Raw genomic sequence first — 7274 nt, 5'->3', positions numbered from 1 at the left:
CTCTCCCTTCCTCCAGGACACATCTCTACCCCCGCTCTTATGTGACTCCCGCAGCTTGAGGGTCACAATCCATCCTGCCTTGTATGCGTTAATGAATCCCTGACAATGCCCTGCTTTCTCAGCTGAGCTGTGAGCTCCAAGAGGCCAGGCACCAGCAATGCTTAAGAGGAATGGGAGCCTCGGGGAACCGTGCACACTGGGGGGCGGGGGACCCTGCACACTGGGGGAGTGACGGCGCCTGCATCTGCTTTGTCTCTGTCCGTCTCCCTCTGTGGCTGGTGAGCAGGGCAGGCCCCGGGCCAGGAGAGCTAGTTCTGCTCTGTGTCCTGGGGCATCCTCTGGGGGAAGAGGAGACACAGGAAGTCTTAGGAGCTGCTTTCTCTGCTGCACAACGGCCCCCCTCACTCTGCCTCCACCTCCTCCCAGAGCTCATGGGAGTGCGCTGAGCAGGACCCAGGTTCTGCCCACCCCTCTCCTTAGCCAGGCAACAGCCCCTCTCTTAGTTGCTTCATTTCTAAAAGGAGAAGGCCAACTACCTTTCTATAGTAGCTGGTACGTGTGCATGGGTCTTTGCTTTCAGAAAATCCATTTCATTAGGAACCAAATTCATAAAAAGAGAAATTAAGGGGATATTAGTCATACTCTTCAAAGAGACCCTTGATCCAATTAGGAATCCCTTGTGACCAAGGGGGTCCTTCTAAAACCTCAGGGGGCTCTTTCTGGGGCAGGTCCCTCCCACTGGGAACTGCCCGTTAGAGGTCTTCAGAGCCCACATCCTGGTCATCTATAGGCCTTGGCTCAGGAAGGAACAGATTTCAGCAGAAAGAGGTTTGGATCAGAAGGACTGGGTTCGAATCCCGTCGACTTGGCTAGGTGACCTTGGGCAAGTTTGTTAACCTACCTTTCCTGGTCTATGAATGGGGGGGAGGGGAGGGCGCAAGACCACCTGCCTGGGTTATTGTAGGCTTATTGGCCATTACGAGATAGTTGCACACACTGCCTTCCCCTGTTTGATCAAGGAGTCCCTCGTGGCAGAGGGCAAATCTACAGCCAGCGGTCTCTCCTGGTTGAGAGCCAGACACCTAAGGTGCGTCTCCTATCACAATAAAAGCAGCTTAGTGAGTGTTTACTGGACCAAGCACAGTGTTGGAGGTAACCCTTCACATGCATTAACTCACCTTCAAGCCTCAAACAATCTGACGAAGTGCTATCATTATCCCATTTCACAGATGAGGAAACTGAGGCACCGGCAAGTGAAGGACTTTCCCAGAGCTGGGGCATGAAGCTAGGCATTTTGGTTCTGGAGTCCGTGTTCTTAATTCTGCAGCATCCTCTGCCATGGCTGAGTCTAGGTCCATCTCCTCTGGGCCAGGCCCAGGGCTCACAGATGGAAATAAATGCTTCAAGTGGGTCTTTACTCTCAAAGCAAAGGTAAAACCAAATTCTCTCCTCCTTCCAGAACCCATCGATAACTAAAACAACAATGGTAGCTACTATTATTGGGAGCCTGCTATGTGCCAGGCCCTCTGCTAGTTCAACCCTTACATTTAATCGGGGCGGGTACAATTTGTACCCCCATTTTCCATGTGGGGGCATGAAGGTCATGGGGTAAGTAAGTTTCCAGGTTACAGAGCAAACGCACGGCAGAGAAGGGGTTCAAACCCTGTCTGATGCCCAAACCTAACTCTCACCTCCAAGCAAAACATGCTTCTCCTGATGTAACTACAGTAACGCTGATCTCCTTAATTCTGTCCAATAATAATAATGCAGGTTTTATGATCACTAAAATGGAAGTTGGCCTGAGCTCACCAGTTATTCCAAAGAAAAGTATAAAGTAAACAGGATTTCATGAGAAGCATCCATACTTGCTCCAAAGAACAAACTTACAACACTCTTGAGCAACCTTATTTGCATTTACACTAGCGGCAGCTTCACAGAACTGCTGGGAAGAGGACCAGTCCTTCGGCCCAGCAACCATCCCAGGGCCAGGTCGAGTCCACAGGATCCGTGGCCTCCTGCGCCCCCTCGTGGCTCAACTCAGAACTCCTCAGTCCTGGGCCCTGGAGAAGGCCGCTTCCTAGAGCTGAGGGCACCATTGAAGCCCCTGCTCTGGGGCGCCCGCTCCAGCCCGCTCCCAGCTCCCAGAGCAGCGCTCACCTGGCCAATCACAGCTAACAGCAACTGGCCCTTCCCACTGCCAGGCACAAAGCCCTCTAACAGCACCACCTCCTTGAACCTCTGCACTGTCCTGCAGGTAGCTGCTCTGATAACGACTTCATTTTACAGGAGTGACAGTTTTGTGTGTCAACTTTTCAACCACACACTAAGCTAGGTGTTGCTGGGGAAGATAGTTTGCAGATGTGATAAAGTCCATAATTACTTTGCAGTGAGATTAGGCAGAGCTGGGGCTTCACTAAAAAAGAAATTGCACAAAGAAAAAAAAAGAAAAGAAAAAGAAATTTCACCTGTGGACCACAACCCCAGCCTGCCCTTGAACTTCACACTTGCCTAGTCAGCCAAAACTTGCAGAAATCTCTGAATACAGACATAGCACCTCCTGGTTCTGTTTCTCTAGTTGACCCCTGACCAACACAACAGAACAGGGGAGGTAACAGAGCTGAGATGACATGACCAGCAACATGTGGGACTAAGACTGGAAGCCCAGGCAACCTGGCTCTTCCCAGCGCCCAGTAAAACTCCCCCTCACAGCCCACACCGTCATCAAACCCAGCACCCCCACTGCAGCTGGCGTCCTCATCGCTCATCTGTCTCGTCACCCGTCAGAAAAATGCTTCTAAGGTCTAAGTCAGGTCACAGCCCCCTCTTCGGGACCCTTTAGAGCAGGGGTAGGGAATGTCCAGCCCCTGGACTGCATTAGGCCCTTGAAATCATCTGGTCTGGTTCTGCCAAAGCATTAGGGGTGAGTTAATTAAATGTTTGACCAGTATAGCAGGCAAATTTTTAAGTTGATAATTTAGTATGGCCCATGAATGATGTTATAAATATCCGTATGTCTCTTGGCAGAAAAAAAGGTTCCCCACCCCTGCTTTGGTGGCGCTTTATCTCACGGTGGAAGTCAAAATCCTTAAAATGGCCTGCAAGGCCCCGGTGGTCTATGCTGCTCTCCCCACCCCCAGCTGCATCTCTGCTCTCATTTCCTACCACCTCGACCTCCCCTCTTCTCCATCCCCAGCCACAAGCCTCCCTGCCTTGCCCCGAGCAAGCCAGCATGCTCCCACCCCAGGGCCTTTGCACTCACTGTGCCCTTGGCCTGGACTGCTCTTCCTTAGGTAATCATGGCACTCCCTCCATCTAATATACATCCTTGTAAATACAGCTCACCACCCTTAGAAGACTGTAAACCCCTCAAAGGCAGGCAGACACATTCCTGCAACCTCAACACCTGACACAGTACCTGGCATAGAGCTAGTGCGAGGCCTGCAGCAAGGTCCTCACTCTCAAGGTGGTGGAAAGAAATAAAGGAAGTAAAAGGAAAGAAAACAAACCCAAGAGGTAATTAGAGTGTGCTCAGTGAGGTGCAGGGAAGAAGCAGGGTGAGTTGAGGGGGCAGTGAGGCAGTGGAGGATGGGGGCAGCTTCTCCCAGGTGACAATTAAGCAGAAATCTTAAGAAGGAGCTAGCCATGCGGGAACAGCATTTAGGCAGAGGGAACAGCAAGTGTAAATAAAGGCCATTTGGAGAGAACAAACGATGTACACTGAGTGGCCAGATTATTATGACCACCCCATCAGTACAATGAAGTGAATTAGTTATGCAAATAATAATAATAATAATAATAAAATAAAACCTTGAGAGTATTTGCTTAGTGGAAGCAGAGAGGCCAAGGAAGGAGCTGGTGGGCAGGCAGAGATGAGAGGCTTCCCAACAGGGGCTGGTGGTGGAGGTGGGAGAGCTGAAGGGATCTGGAGGTCAGGTTGGCAGGTGAGAGAAAGGGAGGAATCAAGGGTGACTTCTAGATGTTGGGCTTGAGCAACAGGGTGGATGGGGGTGGGGAAGATGCAGGAAGGAGCAGAAATCTGAGGCTGTTTTCAAGGTCACTGGTCCTGCCCTGCCCTAAGGCTGTGTTCTGTTGAGAACTTTCTCCCTGTTGACTCCACCCTCCCTAGGCCTGGCTTCAGATCTGTGCGCAAGGAGATCCCTCCTAGAGATCTTCCTAGGAGCTGGGGCTTTGGGGTCTAAAATGTGCAAGTGATGACAGCATCCGTTTCCTCGGTGCAAATGTCCCTCGCTAAAGGGACCCTGGGGAGCTTCGTGAGCTTCCCAACAGAGCAGCGGAGAACCCTAAACTTGGACTCACATCCTCACTTTGCCACAGACTGGGCAGCCATCCTCTCAGAGCCTCAGTTTCTCATTTGCGAAATGGGAATCCTACCCACCTACCCACTAGGCAACGTGGCTCTGAGCAACAAGTGAGGAGACATTTGTAAAGTTGCCAGCACACAGTAAATGCTCATCAAATAATAACAGTAGCTAGCTCGCACGTTGGGAGTGCTTTCCAGGTTGCAGGCAGTGTTCTAAGCATATATATATATATATATTCGTCATTATAACCTTATGAGGTGTGTATCAGTCAGGGTTCTTCAGAGAAACAGAACACGGTATGCATATAATATATGACTGTAGAGGCATGGTGAGCCCCAAATCTGATTAGGCTAGCAGGCTAAATACTCAGGGAAGAGTTGCAGTTCAAGTACAAAGGCAGTCTGCTGGCAGAATGACTTCTTGCTCAGGGGAAGTCAGTCCTTGTTCTATTAAGGCCTTCAACGGACCAGATGAGGCCAACACATGTTATAGAACAGTGATGGCGAACCTATGACATGCGTGTCAGAGGTGACACGCGAACTCATTTTTTTGGTTGATTTTCCTTTGTTAAATGGCATTTAAATATATAGAATAAATATCAAAAACATAAGTCTTTGTTTTACTATGGTGGCAAATATCAAAAAATTTCTATATGTGACACGGCACCAGAGTTAAGTTAGGGTTTTTCAAAATGCCGAGTTCAAAAGGTTCGCCATCACTGTTATAGAAGGTAATCTCTAAGTCCACTGATTTATCAGTTTTTATTGATTTCGAGAGAGGAAAGGAGAGGGAGAGAGAGCAATACAAACATCAATGATGAGATAAAAACACAGATCGACTGCTTTCTGCATGCCCCTAAGAGGGGACCAAGTCCACAACCCAGGCATATACCCTGACCAGGAATCAAACCATGACCTCCTGGTTCATTGGCTGATGCTCAACCACTGAGCCACACCGGCCGGGCTCAAAGCCCACCAATTTAAAAGTTAATCTCATTCAAAACCCACCTTCATAGAACCATTCAGAATAATGCTTTACCATGGCTGAGCCAAGTTGACACATAAATTAAGTAAAATGAACCATTACAATGTGTGAGAATTTTTTTTGACAATGTGTATGAATGTTATCCCCAATCTACAGAAGAGAGAACAGGCACAGAGAGGGTAAGATATCTGCCCCGGGTCTCAGAGGAGGAAAGCCAAGCTCTAAACTCCTGCCGCGGCTCCAGGGCTGGCGCTTTAACCACGACGCTAAGTGGCCATTATCCTAAGCACACCAGCGCAAATTAAATTCCTCCATCCAGCCTCTTCCCGGCCTGAGAGAGGAAGGCAGAGGATCTGGGTGAGGTTTCCCTGGGTGGGGCCCTGCATTGCTTAAGAAGCAGCACAGAACCTGAGCTTCAGAGGCTGCGGGTGGGGGGACCTGAGGGGTTATCTGGTCCAGCCCCTGACTTCACGGAGGGAAACTGAGGCCCAGAGTGGAAAAGGGATCACCCAGTCCCATGCCTTCAGAAAGTCTGATGATGATGAGAAACTAATACTTCTGTTGTAGTTATCGTGTGCTACATGTGAGACAGAGACTATTATCATCTTTGTTTTGAAGAAAATGAAACGGAAGCAGAGGTTATAAACCTGCCTAAGGCCACTCCTGCCAGATTCCGAGCCCAGGCTCAGCCAGGATACTATGGTCTGAGGCCCAGCACAAGTCTCCTGGGGAGGGGGCTGTCCCAGACACAGGCCCAGGTTTGCAGGTCCTTCCCAGCTCTCGGGGGCCGTGACCGCAAGTGACAGCTGAGGCGATGTTGCAGCTCCTCAGGGTCATAAGGCAGCCTACCCTCCTGGCCACGGAGGAAAGGCCTTCTGCATCAGTGGGCGGGCACTGCAGAGACACCCGCTGCCCAGGTGACAGGGCCGAGCACACACATCGCATCCCGCAGCCCCCCGCCCCCCCAAACAGGGAACCAAACACATGAACACAGGCTCCAACCCACAACCAAACAGAGCCCAACACACTGGCACACATACCCAACGTCTGTGCACCCACACAAGTAAACAGCCTCACAGCACGCAACGATGCAGACCCACTCAGCCCCACATACACACATGCCGCCCAGTACATCACCCAGGACACAACTTTCCAATCCCAATAAGCATATGAGCAAACTCTTGTACCATAGAACAGAGAAACCCACACTCAGAAACACACACTATGCAACCAACCCCTAACCCCCCACCTCATCCATCACACACAGGCACACACGCCTCTGCTCATCCACAGGCCAGGGCACTAGACACATGCCTCCCACAGGAACCATTAACGTGAGCCACGTGGTTTTATACACACTTCCCGCATCGCCAAGGGCCAGACCTCCTCAGAGGGCTGCTCACCCCCATAACTCACCACCCCCATAAATAGAGGCAGTACCCATGCCAACATGGATGGATGCAGTCCACGCGCTTTCCCTCCCTCCCCCATCTGTACACACACAGCCCTAACTCCTAGGGACCACCCTCCCCCAACAACGACACCCCACCCACACCAGGCATCCGCCTAGCCCGGCCTGCCCCACCCAGGAGAACCCTTCTCTGACCCCAGTGGACAGCGCCCGCCCGTGGAGGGCCGGCTCCGCCTCTCTGTCTCCACCCGCTTGGCAAACTCGGGGTGAGCCCTGGCACCTGCCAGGCCAAGGCCGGGCGGTTGGGCCCCCTCGCACTCGCATCTGCTGTCCTCCCCCGCAGCAAGGAGGGCTCACGAAGAGGAGGAGGAGGAGGAGGAGGAGAGGGAAGTCTGCGCTGCAGGGTGAAAACTCAGCCACTCAAGTACGACCCCTTCCCAGTCCTGGACGTCACAGTCCCGCGGGGAAAGACCTGCGTCTCTGTTAACCTTCCCATCACCCCGCGCCTTGGGAAGGACCCAAGGAGTAGTCAGAGCGGTGCCCAGCAGTGCCCAGCA

General features: G+C 51.6%; 1 protein-coding gene across 1 annotated transcript in view; it reads right to left on the bottom strand.

The window, feature by feature from the left end:
• SH3PXD2A (SH3 and PX domains 2A) overlaps window positions 1-7274 on the bottom strand; it is a gene marked incomplete at its 3' end in the record, with an annotated part of 169961 nt that overhangs the window by 73317 nt on the left and 89370 nt on the right. The gene's annotated exons all lie outside the window — the stretch shown is intronic.

This window comes from Myotis davidii, unplaced genomic scaffold, assembly GCF_000327345.1.
Source record: "Myotis davidii unplaced genomic scaffold, ASM32734v1 scaffold332, whole genome shotgun sequence".
Classification (NCBI taxonomy): domain Eukaryota; kingdom Metazoa; phylum Chordata; class Mammalia; order Chiroptera; family Vespertilionidae; genus Myotis; species Myotis davidii.
Note: the sequence above shows the minus strand (reverse complement) of the source record. Positions and strands in the feature narration are given on the sequence as shown.